Genomic DNA, 21,451 nt, shown 5'->3' with positions numbered 1-21,451 from the left:
CAATGACAGCCTGACCTGCAGGGGTTGGCTCAGCGGCTGCTGCCCCTCGTCTCCTCCCCTCTCGCTGAGCAGGGAAATCTGCCAGGACAGGCTGCAGACGCCCTCATCCCTTCGCTGGACAATGGCTCTCTCTAGCTCCTCCAGCCGGGCCAGCAGCCGCTGCTCCTGCTCCTCCAGAAACCCTCGCAGCTCCTGCCACTCCCAGACGATCTTCTGCCTCTCGGCTGCCGTCTGTTTCTGCAACAGGGAGAGGGCGGCTCAGTAATGGGGGAACAGAGAACATAAGAACGGCCAGACTGGGTCAGACCAAAGGCCAATCTAGCCCGGTATCCTGTCTTCTGACAGTGGCCAATGCCAGGTGCCTCAGAGGGAATGAACAGAACAGGGAATCAAGTGATTCATCCCCTGTTGCCCATTCCCAGATTCTGGCAAACAGAGGCTAGGGACACCATCCCACTCATCCTGGCTAATAGCCCCTAAGGGACCTGTCCTCCATGCACTTCTCTAGTTCTTTTTAGAGCCCTGTTAGTGTCTTGGCCTTCACAACATCCTCTGGCAAGGGGTTCCCCAGGTTGACTGTGTGTTGTGTGAAGAAATACTTCCTTTTATTTGTTTTAAACCTGCTGCCTGTTCATTTCACTGGGTTACCCCTAGTTCTTGTGTTATAAGGAAATAACACTTCCTTATTTACTTTCGCCACACAAGTCATGATTTTATAGACCTCTACCATATCCCCCCCCGCCCCCCCAGTCGTCTCTTCTCCAAGAGTAACAGTCTCAGGCTTAGTCTACACTGGCACTTCTCTCCTGCCGACAAACAGCAGCAACACTGCGCGCCTGTCAGCAGCACGGCTGTAGCGGCACAGTCGTGTGGCTAAAAGCTGCAGCGTGCAGCCATAGCCTCAGTCTTATTAATCTCGCCTCATACGGAAGCTGTTCCATATCCTTCATCATTTTTGTTGGCCTTCTCAAAAAAAAAATACATTGGAATTGGAAAAGGTACAGAGATCAGGCGACCAGATCTGCAAGCAGAATTCAAGATGTGGACATACCATGGATTTATATAGAGGCAATAGGATATTTTCTGTTTTATTGTCTATCCCTTTCCTAATGATTCCCCACATTCTGTTTGCTTTTTTGACTGCTGCTGCAGATTCAGTGGATGTTTCAGAGAACTATCCACAGTGACTCCAAAATCTCTTTCTTGAGCGGTAACAGCTAATTTAGATCCCATCATTTTATGTGCATTTGATATTATCTTTTCCAATGTGCATTACTTTGCATTTATCAACATTGAAATTCATCTGCTTGGTAACTGGGGAAAATCATAAATGCACCTGGGGGGTGGCAGAGTTATTTACCAGAACACAAGAGCTCTGGTGGTGGGGATGGGAAGTTCATTTATCCCGGGAAGGAGGAGGGATCAGGACCGGGGTGAGCTGGACATCACCTACAGGAGGGACACTTCTCTCCAAAACCTCATCAACTTGCACTGAGCGAAATCCTCCATCTCTGCAGCCCACATTTCATCTCCTTCCTCCCCATCCCCCCAGGAGCTAGAAAGGATCCCTGGTCACTGTGACATCCAGACAGCCCGTGGGCAGGGGCTGTGGGCTAACACAGACTGACCCTCTCCTGCCCAGCAGCCTCCTGCGTCCTAAGGGCATCACGTTACCCCCGTGTCTGACCCTGCAGGCTCCCTGGGCTCCAGCGGGGATGGGTCCCTGGCTGAGGTGGGCAGGGTGGGCCCTGCATTCACCAGGTCATTCTTATGCCAGGCAAACCTAAGTGGCGGGGGGCTCTGGGCACCTACCAGCAGCTCCTCGCTCTGCCGCTCCTCCTCGGCTTTGGCTGCTTCTCTCTCTTTTCCCAGAGGGGCCAGATGCTTTTGTGGGGCCTCCTGGAAGAAGCAGGGGAAGGAGGGTTAAAAACTGCTGCAAACCTCCCAGCTGCCAGATTTCAGGGCCCGTCCTGCCCTGCAGACGCCTGTGCAGGGTCCCTGGGACTCAGACCGAGAGGAGATGGTGAAACAGGGAGCAGCTTTTCCAGAGGAAAAGCAGGGCTCCAGGCTGCAGGGACGGGGTGCAGGGTGATACATGGGCCCCAGCTCCCCAGGGCCTCACCCACATCCCAAGCAGCCAACTTCAGACAGCCCCCCACTTTCCCCAGCGCCAGCCCCCAAAGCTGCCGCAGGGCCAGATCTGAACATGGAGTCCCCCAAACATCCCCCAGCACACCCCAAACTCTCAGCTTCCAGCAGCCCCCATCCCCAGCCCCCCGGCCCTGACCCCCCCCAGTGCACCCCAAACTCCCAGCTCCCACAGCCCCATCCCCAGCTGCTTCCCCTGGGCCCTGACCCCAGTGCACCCCAAACTCCCAGCTCCCCACAGCCCCATCCCCATCTGCTCCCCCAGCCCTTACCCCCAGCACACCCCAGACTCCCAGCTCCTCCACAGCCCCCATCCCCAGCGGCTCCCCAGGCCCTGGCCCCCAGCGGACCCCAAACTCCCAGCTCCCACAGCCCCATCCCCAGCCGCTCTCCCCCAGCCCTGACCCCAGCCCACCCCAAACTCCCAGCTCCCCAACCCCAGTTGCTCCCCTCCAGCCCTGACCCCACAGCGCACTCCCAGCTCCCCAGCCCGGCTCTGACACCCCGGGCCCAGGCTGGGCTCCGAGCTCTGCAGCCGAGCCGCGCTCCGGCCCCTCCTGCAGCTCCCGGCCCAGCCGCTCCCGGGCTCCGTCGCCCCGCCCCGGGCGGCCCCGCTCCGGCCGCGCGGAGCTCGGGGACCCCGGGCAGGGGCGAACCAGGCAGCCGGGCCCGCCCCAGCAGAAGCGTGTCCGCCCCACGCGTGTCCCCGCCCCGGCCTCACCGCGCTGCCCCGCGGGCTGCAGGGCTGGAGCAGCCCCCACGCCGCGCTCCCGGCCCCGGCCATGGCCCCGCTGCCGCACAAAGGGGCGGGGGCCGGGGGCAGGAAGGGGCAGCTCCTCCCGGGCCTGGCCCCCCCGGGCCCCACGCAGGGGTGGGACACGCGGGGACCCGCCTCAGCCCGGAGGGGGAGGAGGGCCAGGGCTCCCAGGAAAAGCGGGGCGGGGCTGGTGCTGCTGAACCATCAGACTCCGGAGCCCCCGGCTGAGAATGCAGCGAGCACGTGTCCGTTCAGCGCTGGAGGTGGGACCCAGCACGTGTCAATCACCTGCCTCTAAAGCGTCTAAATCCCCTGGGCACAGCTCGCCAGGGCACAGCTTGGGAGCTGCACTGGGAATCCATCCTGCAGGAAATCCCTTCCCCCCTTCTGCTAGTTTGTGTTTTGTTACAGCCCTGAAGATAATCCCGTTGCCTGCACGTGTTCCGCAGAGACCAGAGGGGCACATTCTCTCCCTGTTCCCCCTTCCACAGCCATTAAAGGACGGAATAAACCCCCAGCAGCGCCCTGCCCCACAGAGTCCCCCCCTGTAAGGAGAGAGATGTGCAGTGACTGGGGCTCCAGCTCAGCGTCACCAGGTTTATATAACTTTTGGTGATGCCCAGAACTGGTCCAAGTCTTGTCCGTCCTTCCGCACCCCACCCCCAAAGCTGTGGGAGGGAGTTTGGGTACATGAGGTGCAGGCTCTGGGCTGGGCAGGGGGTTGGGGTGCAGGGGAGGCGGGGGGTGGACCCTGGAAGGGAGTTTGGATGTGGGCTCTGGGCTGGGGCAGGGAGTTGGGGGGCAGGGGGGCAGTGGTGGGCTCTGGGAGGGAGTTTGGGTGTGGGCAGGGTGTGGGATCTGGGCTGTGGCAGAGGGTTAGGGTGTGGCACCTATCTTGGGCAGCTCCCGAAAGTGACCCACACCCCCCATCTGGCAGCAACTCCTACATGGAGGAGGCCCGGGGGGCGTGGGTCTCCTGGCACCACTGCCCGCTGGCACCACCCCTGCAGCTCCCATTGCCGCAGTTCCAATGGCAGAGTTGGCACTTGGGGTGCGGGCAGCGTGCGAGAGACACACCCCACGGGGGCTGCAGGGATGTGCCAGATGCTTCTGGGAGTGGTGCGCCGTGCGGAGCGAGGGTGGGCAGGAATCCACTTTAGTCCGGCTGTGCTGCCGGTAGTGGTGGCAGGAGCCCCCGGGTCCTTTCAAATCGCCCGGGGCCAGCTGCTCAGGCTTTCTGACTTTCTGATGGGGAAGCAAAGGGAAGGCACATGTGTCCCTCATGAGCAGTTCTGGGGAGTCTTTTTGGGGCTCCTGAAGCAGGCAGCAGAGAGGTGCAGCCCCACCACCGAGTCTGTTTCACTGGAGGAGAGTGGGGGCTGCAGGGTGATCTCCCACCTCCGTGCATCCAGCAGCCTGTGCTCCCCCCTGCAGTGCTGGAGCCTCCACATTTATTTATTGACAAATAACATTTGCAGAATTTTAAAATATTGTGCACAGAATTTTTTTGGTGCAGAATCTCCTCAGGAGTGAGACTGACTCAGGGAACCTCCTTGGATTGTCACTGCTTGGTGAACCACTCAGCCACCACACCAATGCACAGAGAGTGCCAAGCCCCACTGCTATGTGGGGCTGGGGCTGGGTCAGGTCATACACATTCAGACTGTGCGCTCCCCCCGCTACAAACCGCTGCTGATTTCCCAGTTAGGACATTAGCTGTTACTGACAAGGTTTGTCTGTGTTGTTTTTTTTTTATCTCATTGTTAGGTGTAAAAAGTATAAACTGTTTAATAGGTTCAATTAGTTGGTTAATAAGATGTTTATGAAGTAAATCACTGGCTTTAAAATGAGATCCAATCTGGAGCATATGAACTATTGACCCCTGGACTCCATCTCTGAGAGGGGACTTGTTTACCATCAGGACACAGGCTCAAACCAGTCCAAACCGGTTTCTCCCGCCAAAACCAGCCCTCAGCGTTCCATCTCCTCAGCACTTTTCCCGCCACAGAAGTGATATAAGGACGTGCTCAGGGCCTGCACGGGGCCTTCCCCCCCCCAGCGACGGCCCCTCCACGGTCGGGTCTTCCCAGCGCTCCCGAGCCGGAGAGCGACGAGCCCCCTGGGTCCCGCCGTGAGACTGAGGCACAGGAGGCCTGTCACCCCCATTCCTGCTGTCCTGCATCCCTGGTGTCCAGCCTCCCACGGAGCCCCCCGGGGAGTGAGAGACCCCGGGGGGGGGCACTGGGGCTGGGCAGGAAAGTGACTCTGCCCCGGGGAACCTGGGAGAAGCCTCAGAGCTGCCTCAGCCCAGGGGGATTTGGGGGGCAGAGACTGGGGCCTGGCGGGGGGGGGATCCCCTGTGGTGTGGGGGGAGATGGGGGGTGTCAGGCAGGGAGGGGAGAAGCTGGAGTTGTGGGGAGGGGAAGGTCAGTGGGACGCGGGGTTGAACTGTCTCTGGGCAGCCAGGAAATTCCCGGGAGTGGCGGGCGGGTGAAGGGGGGAGGGGGGTTAATTGGATCCTTCCCCTGTTTGTGCCACTTGCCTCTCACCCCCGATACAAATTCTCTCTAGTTCTGCCCCTTTTCTCGCTCAGTGTCTCACACAGGGCTATAAAATCTGGGGCGATTTCCCCCCATCCCCTCCAATGATCAGCTCTCCCGTCTCCCCCGATTTCCCCTGTTCTCCCCATGAGTCTCAAACGTCAGTTTAAAATCTTCTCTAGTGAGGGGCATTTTCCCACCCATTTTATCTGCAGCGATTTGTCCTTGTGTAGGTGGGAAATTGTTGCCCTGAGTCATTCCCCAGCACATGGCTGCCCCTGGAGTGGGGGTGGGATGGCTCAGTGGTTGGAGCACTGGCCTGCTAAACCCAGGGCTGGGAGCTGACTCCTTGCGGGGGCCATTTGGGGATTTAGTTGGGGATTGGTCCTGCTTTGAGCAGGGGGTTGGACTAGACACCTCCTGAGGTCCCTTCCAGCCCTGATATTCTAGGAGATGCCGGGTCTCTGCCAGGGCAGGGAAGGGAGGCGCACGTGTCCCCCATGGGGACTGCCCAGACCCACCTTTCCCAATCCCAGTTGTTGCCCCCTAACTACCAACACAGTTGCCCCAACCATCAGTTGCCAGTCACCCGCCCGTCCCCCACTGCTGCCCCCTTCCTTTATCCAGAGACCTTTCAGCTCCCCCTTCCTTGCCCTTTTAATCAGCTCCTCAAAGGGCTTCCTGCTGCCCATGGCAATGGTGGGGGTGGGGGGAACCATCACTTTGTGTTTATGTATTGGACAGTCGTATAAAATCCAGTCCAACAGTCCCCCTTTTCCACTAGTTCGTTAACAGCAATATAAAATCCCCTCAGATCTTGGTGTTTTTCTCTTGTGTTATCAAATACGCAATGTGAGTTGAGAAGTATCCCAAACCCCATGGCAAATGGCCTCGGTGAGGGGTTGCTTCCCGCAGTGCTAAGATGCAGCCACCTCTGGGGTGGATCCAGGCTGGCCATTATTTCCTAGTGACAGGCCATGGACATTTCTTACCTATTTTGTCCCTCCAGGCCTTCCATACTCCTGTTCAAGAGACATCCCCCAGGGCTCCCTCTGCCTGTGTGACTGGCCAGCAGGGGGCGGTGGTCACTTTCTATCCACTTTTCAGGCACTGAGAGGTAACAGTGTTGCGGGGTGGGGGTGGGGCTGTGTGGGGAGGTAGCAGCTGAAGGGGGATTGTGGTGTGGGAAGGCCTCTGGGTGGCTGGGCAGGGGGTACCCTAGTGAGGTTGGTGGGTTCTGGAGATTTGGGGTTTCAGGGGGTGGGTGTGATGTGCCCAGCCCTGAGGCTGTGGGTCCTGGAGGTGGGTAGCGCTGGGGACCTGTTGGCTGCAGAACAGCCGGGGTGGGCATCTCTTGGGGAGGCGGGACAGGGGGTTAGAGGGAGCCTGGTGCTGTGCCAGGGGCTCTGTCTGGGCTTCCCCCGCAGACTCCTGGGATCGCTGCCGAGCCCAGTGCACAGAGTGTGTGTGGGAGAATCCCCGGTGCTAGGCCAGGGGGTGCCCCTGTAAAGCACCAGGGGATCCTGCAGGGGGGAGGAGGGGGTGCCAGGCCAAGGGCAGGGCCGATCCTGCTGGAGGGCGGGGTGGCGGGATCCTAGGCAGGCAGTGAGGGACTGAGTTCCCAGTGGGGGTCCCTTTTGGGGGGTCTTTGGCTGTTGGGGTCTCTTGGTGGGGGGAACCCTTTGGGATTCCCAACCTGGCAATGAAGACCTGGTGGAGTTCTCTGGCCGGTGGGGCTCTGAGGGGTATCTGAGCTCCCTGGCCAGGGACTCTGGGGGCTGGCTGAGGCTCTGAGGGCTGCTCCTGACCTCGCTTCTTCTCCTTGATTAGCTTATGCCAGAATCCTGGCTCCAAGCACTGCCCGACACTCCCCGGCCAGGCCCAATCACCGTGATAACTTTCTAGCCACTTAACAGACACTGTGAGGTGAAATCAGAGATTTTTGCTCTTCTCCCCTCTTGAAAACTGCAGGAACTTCCAGTTCCATTGTCCTAGATTGTCCAGTCCTTGTCCTGCATCTGGGGGATGAGGGAGGTGGGAAGGGGGTCAGCACTGCCGCACAATGGTCTCTTCCACAGCGTTCTGGACTCATTCTTTCTGAACTCTGGTTTCACTGAGACCATTGTTAATCCAGAGTCACTGTATGGAAAGACAAGGAGTGACTCCGGATGGACAGTGGGGCTAATGAGATCAGCAATTCTCCCTGTGAGGAGGGGCGCTCATTAGCTGCTCTTCCCAGAGAACTAAAGGAGGGAAGCTGCTCAAACGCTCTGTCCCTCTCTGCTCAGGATATTGGGGTTCAGCTTCCTGGGTCAGACGCTGCAGCCTCCATTGTGATCTGGGAGACCAGGCTTAGCAGCTGCTGCTCCCCCAGCGGGGTTCTGTGCTAGGAAGTGACCTTAATTAAAGCTGCTTCTCTGCCTGGCCCAGGGGATGACTTTCTCCAGCTGGTCCTAGCCCCCTAGGGCAGCCCTGGGCCCTGTTAATACTAAATTCTGAGCCAGAGTCTCCAGGTAATTGAAAGACCTCAGGGAAAGTGCTGGGGTCTGGCAAGAAAATGACTCTGCAGAAACAGCCCCTCCTCATTTCTCCTTCCAGTAGCAATTGCCAGGAGAAAATCCAGCCCTGGGAGAGCAAAGCCCCCAGGAATGGGACTGTCCCATCCAGAGGGGCAGGGAGAGAGGACAGGGGAAGGAGAGACTGAAAGGGGAAGTGGGAGAAATGAGGGGGGAGAGATTTCCAGCTCTCTAGTCCACCCAGACACATGTATTGCTGCATCCCTGGACAGAACCACTTTCCAGTGAACAAAACAAGGATCAGAGAGAGGAAAAGCCAATTCCTGACTCCATATTCCCCCTGCTGGGGTGTGGCTGCTGTGGGGTCAGTGTCCGAGGGAATCCCCCACAGTGACTCCTTTGGTTCTGCTCTTTTCTAGCCTTGTGTTCAGAGACTTTGTTATGGGGTGAGGATAGGGAGAAGGGAGGTTATAAATGTCTCTGTGGGCTTAGCCTGGCAGGAGGGGCCAGGTCTACATTGTAATAAACAGACTGAGCATTTCCCAGCATGGCAGGATCTAGGGTGTCTGTCTGCAGGGAAGGGGCCTGGGGGAATTCTGATGTGAAATGAACTAAAACCGGTTGTGAGACGCCCACAACTGCCCTTCTCCCCCAGACAGGCTGCAGAATGACGTCCATGTTTTGCTCCAGCTCATCCCAGCCTGCCGTGGGACAGGGAAGAGAAATGGCTGCAGTGGAGCCAACTCAGGTAGAGATTATTGGGGGTTTGCTGGTGGGTTCCTGCTGGAGGAGAGGGAGAGCAAATACACCGGAGATGGGAAGGTTTGCACAGTCTGGTCTGGAGGGTGGAGCGGGGCAGGAAATTCACAGCGTGGGGAAAGGAGGAGGCCAGGGTGTGGCAAACCTGCTGGGAGTTATTTAATAAGTGCCCTAGATTCTAGGAACAGACCCAGGAGGTTCAGAGGTGGAAATTCCCTAATTTGTGAAGAAAGAAAATAGCCCACCTACATGGAGCTAGTCAAACTGACCAGACTCCCAGTGCTGGAGCCTGAGCTCACTAACCAGCGGCTGCTGTGAGATAAGAAGGGGGCACCCATGAGTCAGGCTTATTGGAGCTGCCTCTCCCTTCATATCCCGCTCCTCACAATGAGGAGGTTTTTGGGCTTCCTACCAGGGAGCTCTCCCTGGACCCTGCTAGGGGCTCCATCTCCTGTATCAGTCGGAGGCTAGTAGGTGTGTGATGGATCTGCTGGGAGAGACAAGGGGCTCTCTCTTCATCCCCTCACCCTGGTATTTGCTGGATACGCTGAGCGGGGTTGGGGTGGGACTTTGTTGACTGTGATCCACCCAGAGCTTCCATTTGATTGGCTCCTCTCTGCCACAAATAGTGGGGCTGTGAGTGGGGAAAGATCCTGAGTGTTGGACTCTTGGTCTTTCAGGGGCCGGTGACCTTCGAGGAGGTGGCTGTGTATTTCACCAGGGGAGAGTGGGCTCTGCTGGACCCTGCTCAGAGAACCCTCTACTGGGATGTCATGCAGGAGAACTATGAGACTGTGACCTCGCTGGGTAAGGGTTCCTGTCCCCTCGGATCTTGGAAGGGGAAATGAAGAGATAAGGTTCATGCCAGCCCCATGATGCCACCTCTACTCTGTCCTGTTTCAGCATCACCCCAATATGCCAGTGACACACACACACTACCAAAGACCCTCCCCTGCTGCAGAACACTTTGGGAACAGAGCACAGGAGCCGTATCGCAGAGTGTCAAATATCTCCTGTTTGCTCAAGTGAAACTGGGGGTTAGGTCTGGCATAACTGTTCCATACTCCTAATCATTTTTGTTGCCCTTTTCTGAACCTTTTCCAATTCTAATGTATCTTTTTTTGAGATGGGGCGACAACATCTTCATGCAGTATTCAAGATGTGGGTCTATCATGGATTTATTTGCTGTTTTTACGATTATGATATATGATATATTCTGTCGTATCTATCCCTTTCTTAATTATTTCCAACATTGCTTGCATCATATTTTGCAATATATTCCAAATAAGGTAATTGATGTGCAACATATGTGTCGTTGTTTGGGGTTTTTAGCTTTAAAAGGCTTGTGTGATTTTTAGCTCAGGGGACAGTATTCCAATAGCTGTCGCCCCCTGCGCACTGTTAACTAAGAAAAGAGCCTCAGGCTGAGCTGATTCAAAATCAATCGTGTGGTTGTTTTCCACAACAGCTTCAAGAGGTCCCTGTGATGGAATGTAAATGTCTTCTTCACACCTTCCCCCTACAGGAGAATGGCTGTTTGACCAGCTGTTTGCCTTGCTGTTTCTGAGGAACTGGTCTGTGGGTGTTCCCCAGAATTGTAACATTTTCAGTAATCTCATACTGTAAAATCTCATAACTTTACATACAGTGTTACTACACATTTTAACAGGAGGATAATATTCAGTAGATTATGCGTTTTCAAATGATACCTCACAAGCCATACTGCGTACAAAATTGATCATAATTTTCTAGAAGAGTGAACACAGGGGTATAGACTGACACAGTGTCTGTGTGTGTGTTCCCAGCAGATATGTGGGTATTTCAATCCCTTATAAGCATAGTGTTCGGCATCTTCAAGGCCCTGGGGAACTGATCCAGGGAATTCACTGGTTTACCAAGTGTGACACTGTATGGAATTGTGAGACACTTTGGTATTAATAATAAAATAATAATATAATCTGATAAAATTGCAATGAATCGTGCTAGATATGCCATGTAAGGTGTCAGTAAAAATGTTATGATTTGCCAAGTATGATAATTTTGTTTCTATGTTTGTATCACCTTTGTATTGTGAGTTATAGATATGTGGGGTATATCTGTATTTCCAGATTTGTGCAGTATTTCTGGGTGACACCCCCAGACATATTGGCATCAACACTACTTAGCCTGTTTGATGGCCCATTCAGGGTCATCAGCTGTACAATGAGCCCATGGAAAGGACCAAGGGGATACACCTATTGAGTCAGCAAGACATGTCAGGGTATGCCTGTATACTGAAAACTCCAAGGCTTTTCCATGCCACGTGCTGTGAAGCTTGTGTTTGGGACACAGGAAGTACAGGCCACATGGCAAAAGGAATATAAAGGGCAGCTGCATCATCTCCATTTTGTCTTCAATCCCCCTTCCTACCTCTGGAGCAACTTCTCTACAAACTGAACCCTGGAACAAAGGACTGAGTAACCCATCCAAACTGTGGATGTGTTCCAGACGGACTTTCAAGCCAGCAACTCACCAATACTGCTAAGAACCTGATATATCCATTTTGGAATGTATCTGACTGCTTTTCCATTTAACTTCTTTCTGTCTTTCTTTCATTTAAACCTTTCATTTAGATGCTAAAGGATTGGCTGGAAGGATGGAATTTTGGGTAATATCCAAACCTATACTGACCTGGTGATGTGGCTGAGCCTTTGGGGTCAGAAGAACACTTTGTTTATGTGAGCAGAGTTTTTAAATAACCTCTCACTGTACTGGACCTAGTTGCTGATTAGGAGCCAGAGAACTGGGATGGAATAAAGGGGGCCGTGTGATTTCTTTTTTCAGCTTCTCGCTTACCCGTGTGGGGGATCAGAAGCACAGTTTGTGACTGGTCAGTGAGTTTAACTTCAGTGTTAACCAGCAGTTTTGGGAGCATCTGCTCTCCCTTTTTTCAGCCTGCCCTGATCTTGGCATTTTCAGTGAGAACTGCCCCTGGCCCACCAGGTCTCACTAAGCACTGAAGTTAAATGAATAGAATGTTTTTTTTTATGACCAAGTCTTATGAAATCAACTGAACTCCTTTGTTTTCTTTCATCTGAGCAGGGTTTCTAGTTTTCCAGCGTGATGTGATCTCCCAGCTGGAACAAGGGGAAGAGCCATGGGTCCCAAACCTCCAGAGTTCAAAGGAAAGAGAGATCCTGAGATCTCCCTGCACAGGTGAGGAAACATTAAACCACCTCAGAATCTGTAAGTGCCTGAAGGAAACATCTGGGATGCCCAAAAAAGCCTAGGGTCGTTATTGTCCCTTGCAGGGGTCATATCCTCAGGGTAAATATAGTTCATGGCTTCCTATAGATCCTAGCAGACACCAGGCAGTAGCTTCCTCCCTTCCCCCTGCGTATTTGGATGGGATGTGAAGGCTGAATTCATCCCCCTCCTCTCTCCTATTTGGGGGAAGAGTTTGGGGGAGTTCAGCTCCTGATTTTTATTTGACCTGTCTTCAGCACTTGTTTTGTTTGGTCTTCCCCTTTCCATCCCTGTCTGAGGTTTCTGTCTCTATCACAGCAGGTGATGCAATGGCATGTGAGAAAGAGGAGCAGAATTCTCAGCCTGAAAATGTTGAGCCAGTGGGTAAAAACAGAGCATTATCGCAAAGATCGAAAAGGAATGTGTCCAGGAGTCATGAGCAGGGAAAATCCTGGGAGATTCAGCACAGACCAAAAACAGATCAAGGAAACCAGCCAGGGAAGAAAGTGGATAAATTTATTTCCTGTTGGGGAACTCAGAAGATCCTCATGGAAACCACAACACAGCAGGAAATCCTCAGGCGAAAGAAAAAAAATACATGCAGGGAGTGTGGAAAAACCTTCTCTCACAGCTCAGCCCTTTCTGTACATCAGAGGATCCACACAGGGGACAGGCCCTATGAATGCAGTGAGTGTGGGAAAACCTTCAATCACAGTTCACACCTTATTAGGCATCAAACAATCCACAGAGGAGAGAGGCCCTATGAATGCCGTGAGTGTGGGAAATGCTTCACTAGCAGCTCAAACCTTTCTCAACATCAGAGAATCCACACAGTGGAGAGGCCCTTTGAATGCCGTGAGTGTGGGAAATGCTTCAATCGCAGTTCGCACCTTATTAGGCATCAAACAATCCACGGAGGAGAGAGCCCCTAGGAATGCCGTGAGTGTGGAAAATGCTTCACTAGCAGCTCAAACCTTACATTTAATTTACCCTGGTTCCTCAACTGTTGCTTCAGCTCTAGTACCCATCAGTCCAAAGACTGAGAGAAATGGAGAGTTCCAACCATTATCCTTTTAGTATCTTATTGTTCCTCTCTCTGTTTTTTGTGCTGGCCTTTCTATTCTATCACTTTCTGCCTTTGTTTAGTTGGTAACAGTTGGTTTCCATCACTCACGTTTGTTTGTTTAAATCTCTATCCGTTGTGAAATAAATTTTTTGCTTGTTCAATAACTGTACTCAAGTGCTGTGTGAGATACAGTAGCAATGGTCCACAGTAAAACTAGTAACCTGGGATACTTGGGCAAGAGAGGATCTGGGATTTCACCAGGGATCTGGTGATCCGGGCTGGACCCCAGAGGGGGACACATTGAAGGAACTCAAGGGTTAAGGTCGCTGTTGTAGCTCAGAGGAGGGTCCTTGAGTTCCAGCAGGCTGGTGAGTTTGGTCACTAACATCCAGCTGCCAAATGCAAAACTCCCTCTTCCTTGTGGCAGGTGGCAACAAGGAGACTCTCAGTCCTCAGCACCCTGAGAATGGTCACAACGTGTCTCTGTGTTGATCCACCTGTCAAATCCACACAGGGAAAGCTCCCGATAGCACAAAACTCTGCCCTATGAAATCATGGAACATGTGCTCTGTGCTCTGTGAAAGCATGTAAAGAATCCAAGCGCTGGAGGACAGGGTTTGGGTCCAGAGTGACCTAGACAAATTGGAGGTTTGGGCCCAAAGAAATCTGAGGAGGTTCAACAAGGAGAAGTGCAGAGTCCTGCACTTAGGATGGAAGAATCCCAGGCACTGCCACAGATTGGGGACTGACGGAGTGAGGGGGGATTTGATAGCAGCCTTCAAGTACCTGAAAGAGCAGCAGTGTGGGCTTTCTCCTGGCCACTTTTGCTGGGCTGGGCAGGCAGCCTGGAGGCCTTTCTAGAAGAGCATTGGGAACTGAGTTAGAAAATCCAATGTGAAAACCAGAACCTCAGGTTTAGACTCATTTATTTATAATATAAAATCTTCAATTCTAGTGTCACAATCAATACAATTGCTTCAGCCTGATAGTTGCCCAAAGGGAAACTTAACTTCTCTCCAAAGGGAGTGGAGAGAAAGCACTTTTCAGAGTCCAAGAGAGACAAGGCGGGTGAGGGTAAGAGCTTGCAGAGGACCAACCTCTGTTGGTGAAAGAGACAAGCTGTGGAGCTAACCCCACACACTTCTTCAGTTCTGTGTAGCCTGGAAGGTCGTCTCTTCCATAACCAGCAGTTAGAACATAAGAACAGCCACACTGAGTCAGACCAGTTCATCTAGCCCACTCTCCCGAAAGTGGCCAATGCCCGGCGCCCCAGAGGACCCCTGGGACCAACATGGATACAACACCACCACAAACAAGGTTAAAAGTCAATGCACATGGGAGAAGGATCTTGTGTTTCATTCCTTATGTCCTAGTCCCATCGTGTGGCCATTTCCTTTTCTTCCTTTCTGTTAAAAGCTTTGGTGTTTTGCACAGAAACATTATTTCCCCAGGAGAGACCCAGGAGTGGGGGCTGCATTCCTGTACCAAACAGTCACTGGAAGGGGGTAGACAAAGGCCTTTAGGACAAGGCGTCCGTCACTGTCAAAAGATCATCTCCCTCCTGCAGGTCACTGGCAGCCTGAATTTGTTCCTTATCCTCCCAGAGTCTGGGGACTGGAATCAGCACTACCCAGCCCCTCCATATGTACCAGAAACAAACACAAACCTGGTCTTTAAAACAAGCTGTCCCCTTCCTTCTCAGGGAAGATTTTTCTGTGATTGAAGTTGAGCTTCAGTTCCCCTCTCCTAGGGGTGGGGCTGGTGTGGGGCCAGCTCCCAGTGAGATCTGTTTTCACCATTGCCCCCTTTCAGTCACTCTGGGATGGTAACTCTGCTCCCAGCTGTCAGGCAGCTTCCAGCCCATCCACCCTGCTCACTCCTTCCATGGTCATGTGTCACCCCCTTTGCCAGCACACAGAGCCTGCAGGAAAGCTACTCCTGCCAGACGCAGTGGTGGTATAGTGGTGTGCGTAGGTGTCTTCTAAGCAATTCATCTGGGTTTGATTCTCAGCCAATGCAATAATGGCTTTTCTCTTCTGTTGTTTCCTCATCTGGAAGTGGTTTAATTTCAGTCACATTGTGTTACAATCACATTATCTATAGAATGAGACAATAAATGTGTCGAAGTCCAGCAGGTCATACAGGATGGAGGCACACAAGGGGCTGGAATGTGTCATCTGAGAAAGACAGAACACTTGGAAACCTGCATCTCCCATCCCCTGGCCTTGCGTGTTATGATTCCAGCTGCGTGAGCTGTTTGTAGGATGTTCCTGCATGGTGGGGAAATGAAGTTTTGAGTCAGTTTTTGCTCCTGCAGATTCCTTTGCTGTTATAATGACATGAACAACAGGGAGGCAAAATAAACATAAACCCCAAATTGCAATACAGGTGGGGAAAGAGACGATCACAGTTAAGCCAAACACATCAAAATAAAAATTAATACTAAAAAAGGGGAGAGGGAAGAGATCAGGTATGTGGAGATCCCCTTGATATTTCAATGCACATTGTTAGAATCAAAGTTCAGACTTGACACTGGAAAACTACCTGTCTCTCTGAACACCTGTGATGAGCAAGACTGAGTTGGGACACCTGTTCTGCTTCAATCATTTATTGTCTCTCTGTTCTCTCCTTCTTCTTCCCCCAATTACTCATCTCCAATGTCTCTGCCTTTCTCCTCTTGCTCCCTCTCCCCTGCCCTTTCCAGGAACTCTCAGTCTACAGCATTTAGGACAAGCCAGAGCTCCCATGTTCTGCACATGAGCCTGTGTCAGAGGACGTGTGACCCCGGTCAGAACCAGTCACCAGATCAATATGACCCTTTATGAGCGACTTCTCTGCCTGCTCTGCAATTTACATCTCCCCTCTTCCCCCCCCCAACGCAAACAGGGTCGGGTACAGCTCTGACTGAGAGGCTAACAGGAGAAATTTCAGCCCAAAGACACATTTGTGTGAAATGTTGAGAAATGAAGAGCCCCCCAAATCCCCAGAACTCTAGTGTCACCCCGATGGCACCAGCACAGGGAACCCAGTGAGATGGGGTTACAGAATACAAGGGGGGAGGCAGCAGGGAGAGAGGTGACAGGGAATCTCTCTTTTTCTTTCTCTCGTCACTTTCTGTTCTTCTCTTTCCTTCCAGGAACTGCAGTCACAGCAGGGAGGGGTTTGTCTCCGTGTCTGTCACGGAGGTGGTTGAAGTGATGGATTCTGTGACTTCCTGCAACCTCCGTGACTTCTGCAGTGGCCACAGTGGCTGACTCCAGGGCCACTCAATCAACTGGCTCCAGGGACCGCCCAAGCAGCGGCCAATGCGGCTGGCCCGGGGACCACTTGTCCAGTGGTCCCGAGGGCAGCAGGAGCAGCCACAGCCTGGTGGCCTCTGGCAGCACTTCTGGGGTGGCCAGAGCAGCAGCTGGCCCCCTGGGGCTCCCCCCTGCCCTAGCAGCAGCTGGAGTGGCAGCGACTCTTAGGGCTTCTCCCCTGGTAGTGGGAAAACACTTCCCCCTGCAAGTGGATTTAGCCCGGGACCCTCAGAGTCAGCAGCTGTTACGCCCCCACTGAGCTCTCTGGTCAGGTGTCCTAGTGCCGGGAGCCTCCGATGTAGATCTTAAAATAGCGTTTTTGCACCAGGGGGGCTGAAATTTTGGACCAGACATTGTAGCTCCACTGTTATTTTACTGAATTGCTTCAAAACAGCAAGTGTAGAAAGTCTCCTAAGTGCCAGGCTCTCTGCCATGGAAACAGCTGCCCCTGCTCTCCAGGAGTCTGTGCGTTCCACACAGCAACGTACAAACCTGCTCCACACTGAAGGGGGGTCAGACAGTGATGGTAACACAAATCTTCAGACTATTAACCAAGGTCCCTTTCTTTAACCCAGGACATGCCAGTCACCTGTTAGCCATGGCGTTATCTTCACCTTCAAATACCTCTCAGGACATTTAACAGAGGGAGTGAACCCCCCCAAATGGCTCCCTGTTGAGGCGTTGTACCGGACCTGCCCCTGGAGACTGTCTGGTTTTATACTCTTAGAGCTTTTTCTCTTCAAACCCCTTATCCCAATCTCTGGGCCAACCTCCGCATTTCAGAGTTTAGAATTTACTCTCATCACCCTCCTATGGCACTTTCCATGTGAATTGGGCAAAGCAAGTAGGGGAAGCTCCGTGGCTAATGAAAATCAATGCTCTGGGTGAGGCCTGAACTCACACCCACAGCTGCATTTCCCCCTGCATGAGCCACTATAGGTGCTTCTTAGACAAACTTGGGCTGTAGGCGGTTATGTGTGTCTGTGCTTCACCACTTTGGCTGCTCTGTGAAAAGCTGATGGTTCAAACAGAAGCTGGTGGGTTTTTGTTTTGTTTTAAGCAATTAGAGTCTAGTACATTTTAACAGGCAGAAAATGTCCTATTCTGGTCTAGCCCCATTTGACTCCTTCTGTCCATCTTCTTCCTTCCCCCTCAGTGTCTTTCCTTCCCCATTGGGGACATGCAGAGATGAACCCCAGTCAGTCTGTGTCACAGAGAGTCTATATCTCCTAAGGAATGTGGGTGAAGGATTCCAGCTGAATTAACGCCCTCACCTGGGTTAGAAACATTTGTTTCTTTCGAGCAGATAGTGGGAAATGGGACATTAATTCAGACCCAGGAGGCAAGGCAGAGGCTTCATGCTCTTGATCTCCATGAAGGGAGAGAGGATCCCCAGGAAGGAACAGAGCTTCCTTTAGATTCAAGCTGGGTCTCCTGGAAGTTGGAAAAGACCCTTGGTCACTGAGGATCTCATGGGATCGTGCTGCTCCAGAGGCTCGAGAGTCCTGGGTGCGGGAAGGGTGTCACTGCACAGTCTGAAATGGAAGGGAGGACCATGGAAGGGACGGGGAGGAACAGAAAATGGAGAGGAATGAAACAGAATAAACCCCTCTTCTCTCTCCCATCCCCAACCCAGCAAGAACTGTTATCAGTGGGGAAATTCCCCACGATGAATGGCAGAGACCACAGAGACATTTGCCTCATGCTGAGAAGTAAGGTGACCAGACACCAAGTGTGAAAAATCAGAGGGTTTCACCAGATGCATTGGTGGTATAGTGGTGAGCATAGCTGCCTTCCAAGCAGTTGACCTGGGTTCAATTCCCAGCCAATGCAATGATGTGATGATTCCTCCACTGGGAATTGGTTTAATTTCAGTCATGTTGTATCAGTTTATCAATGGAATGAAAGAATCAGTATCCCAAATCCCAACAGGTCATTAAACACCCAGTGGAGGAAGAAAGGGGTGGGACTATATAATGAGCAGTTGGAGTCATCCTGGTATTACAATGCTTCATTTCTTTTTTTTTTTTTAATTCCTTTACTTCCCTCTCCCTTTTAGACTCAGAGCCTTTAAGGTCAGAAGGGACCAGTGTGATCATCTAGTCTGACCTGCTGCACCTTGCAGGCCAAAAGACCCACCCACCCACTCCTGTAATAGACCCGGGAGGGGAGGCAGCTCTGTGCACTGCCCCTACCCCAGGCAGCACATAGAGGCCCTCTGCTCCCCTCCCACAACGGGTGTGCAGAGATGTGCCAGCAGCACTAACGTGGCTCCCTGCCCACTCTACATCCATCCCTCCGTGCCGCTCCCAGAAGTGGCTGGCATGTCCCAGCATGCCCTGGGGTGGGGGGAGTGTCTCCACGTGCTGCCCCTGCCCCGAGCACCGACTCTGCAGCTCCCATTGGCCAGGAACTGTAGCCAATGGGAGCTCTGGAGGCAGCGCCTGCAGACAGCAGCACATGGAGATCCCCTGGCCCCACTCATCTAGGAGCTGCTGCCAGAGGGTTGTGTGTACCGGTCACTTTGGGAGCTGCACCACCCCTCCTGCACCCCACCCCCACCCCCCAGCGCAGAGCCCACACCCAAATTTCCTCCCAGAGCTTTGCTTGTCTTTCTTTCACCAGAACCATCCTTCTTCTCCTGGGCTGCAAGTAGCCATCCCTGGGAAGCCAAGAGGCAGGCACAGGATTCTGCCAGGTAAGTGTCCCACAGCGCCGTGATGGACGGTGCGATGAAGGTAAGTCTTCCTGATGCACAATGAACTGCAATGCAGCGAACCACTGGCCAGGCGGTCCGGGCGAAGGGCATTCACTGGAGGTACAAGCCTGTGAGTGACTCCTGAACACAGGGCCCCTTCCCCTTTTAAGGACCTGCTCCTCATGGCCTGCGACTAGAGATGACTTGGCTGCATCTGGTGGGTCACACTCCACCTTGGGCAATGTCCATGCTCTGGGTGTGTGATCGCTGCCTAATTAGAGTCCCAGACATCTTGTCTATCTAGGAGCTCTTCTGATCTTCCAGCTGTTCAACCAGCCGCTTCATCCCACAAGCATTCCAGGAGGGAGCGGGAGAGGGAGGGGGAAAGCCACTTCACAGGCATTCAGAGAGGGAGAGGAGACAAAAATGGGAATGGGGGAAGTATAACAGACCTATTGAGCAAAGAAATCACTGCTGCTCCTACAACAGCAGGGACAGGCCACTAGGAGCTGGGAAAAATTAAGCCATCATGTTTCTGCCTGGTTTTGAACCAGGGACCTTTTGCGTGTTAGGCAAACGTGATAACAACTACACTACAGAAACTCTGTTGCAGGGCTCTGCCCCTCCCTTCATAAGAACAGAAGAATGGCCAGACTGGGTCAGACCAAAGGTCCATCCAACCCCATATCCTGTCTGCCAACAGTGGCCAATGCCAGGTGCCCCAGAGGGAGTGAACCTAACCGGAAATGATCAAGTGATCTCTCTCCTGCCATCCATCTCCACCCTCTGACAAACAGAGGCTAGGGATACCATTCCTTACCCAGGCTGCCTAATAGCCATTAATGGACTTCACCTCCATGAATTTATCTGCAAAAATAATGAGTACTTGTGGCACCTTAGAGACTAACAAACTTATTTGAACATAAGCTTTTGTGGGCTAAAATCCACTTAATCCGATGCATACAGTGGAAAATACAGCAGGAAGATATATATATACACAGAGAACATGAAAAAATGGGTGTTGCCATCCACACTATAATGAGAGTGAGCAGTTAAGGTGAGCTATTATCAGCAGGAGAAAAAAACCTGTAGTGACAATCAGGATGGCCCATTTCCAACAGTTGACAAGAAGGTGTGAGTAACAGTAGGGGGACAAATAAAGATGGGGAAATAGTTTTACTTTGTGTAATGACCCACCCACTCCCAGTCTTTATTCAAGCCTAATTTAACGGTGTCCAGTTTGCAAATTAATTCCAATTCAGCATCTCTCGTGGAGTCTGTTGTTGAAGGTTTTTGTTGTAATATTGTGACATTTAGGTCTGTAATCGAGTGACCTGGGAGATTGAAGTGTTCTCTGGCTGTGTTTGAATGTTATAATTCTTGATGTCTGATTTGTGTCCATTTATTCTCTCTGGTTTGGCCAATGTACATGGCAGAGAGGCATTGCTGGCACATGATGGCACATATCACATTGGTAGATGTGCAGGTGAATGAGCCCCTGATGGCATGGCTGATGTGATTAGGTCATATGATGGTGTCCCTGAACAGATATGGGGAGAGAGTTGGCAATGGGCTTAGTTGCAAGGACAGGTTCCTGGGTTAGTGTTTTTGTTGTGTGGTTGCTGGTAAGTATTTGCTTCAGGTTGGGTGGCTGTCAGTAAGCAAGGACTGACCTGTTTCCCAAGATCTGTGAGAGTGAGGGATTGTCCTTCAGGATGGGTTGTAGATCCTTGATGATGCACTGGAGAGGTTTTAGTTGGGGGCTGAAGGTGATGGCTAGTGGGGTTCTGTTACTTTCTTTGTTGGGCCTGTCCTATAGTAGGTGACTTCTGGGTACTCTTCTGGCTCTGTCAATCTGCTTCTTCACTTCAGCAGGTGGGTACTGTAGTTGTAAGAACGCTTGATAGAGATCTTGTAGGTGTTTGTCTCTGTCTGAGGGGTTGGAGCAAATGCGCTTGTATCTTAGAGCTTGGCTGTAGACAATGGATTGTGTGATGTGGTCTGGGTGAAAGCTGGAGACATGTAGGTAAGTATAGCGTTCAGTATGTTTCCGGTATAGGGTGGTGTTCATGTGACCATCGCTTATTAGCACAGTAGTGTCCAGGAAGTGGATCTCTTGTGTGGATTGGTCCAGGCAGAGGTTGTAGGTGGGATGGAAATTGTTGAAATCATGGTGGAATTCCTCAAGGCTTTTCTTTTCCATGGGACCAGATGATGAAGATGTCATCAGTGTAGCACAAGTAGAGTAGGGGCCTTAGGGGATGAGAGCTGAGGAAGCGTTGTTCTAAGTCAGCCATAAAAACGTTGGCATAGTGTGGGGCCATGTGAGTACCCGTAGCAGTGCCGCTGACTTGAAGGTACACATTGTCCCCAAATGTGAAATAGTTATGGGTGAGGACAAAGTCACAAAGTTCAGCCTCCAGGTTTGCTGTGACATTATCGG

The 21,451-nt window shown here is 52.4% G+C and overlaps 2 non-coding genes and 1 pseudogene across 2 annotated transcripts; 2 read left to right on the top strand and 1 right to left on the bottom strand.

The window, feature by feature from the left end:
* The window catches only part of LOC120381647, a 438,779-nt pseudogene that overhangs the window by 163,635 nt on the left and 253,693 nt on the right, over nucleotides 1–21,451 (top strand).
* TRNAG-UCC lies at nucleotides 18,072–18,143 on the top strand. The gene has a single exon. It is a non-coding gene; the product is annotated as a tRNA-Gly (tRNA).
* On the bottom strand, nucleotides 19,539–19,611 carry TRNAV-AAC. The gene has a single exon. It is a non-coding gene; the product is annotated as a tRNA-Val (tRNA).

Source organism: Mauremys reevesii, linkage group 14 (assembly GCF_016161935.1).
Source record: "Mauremys reevesii isolate NIE-2019 linkage group 14, ASM1616193v1, whole genome shotgun sequence".
In the NCBI taxonomy this organism is placed as follows: Eukaryota; Metazoa; Chordata; order Testudines; family Geoemydidae; genus Mauremys; species Mauremys reevesii.
Note: the sequence above shows the minus strand (reverse complement) of the source record. Positions and strands in the feature narration are given on the sequence as shown.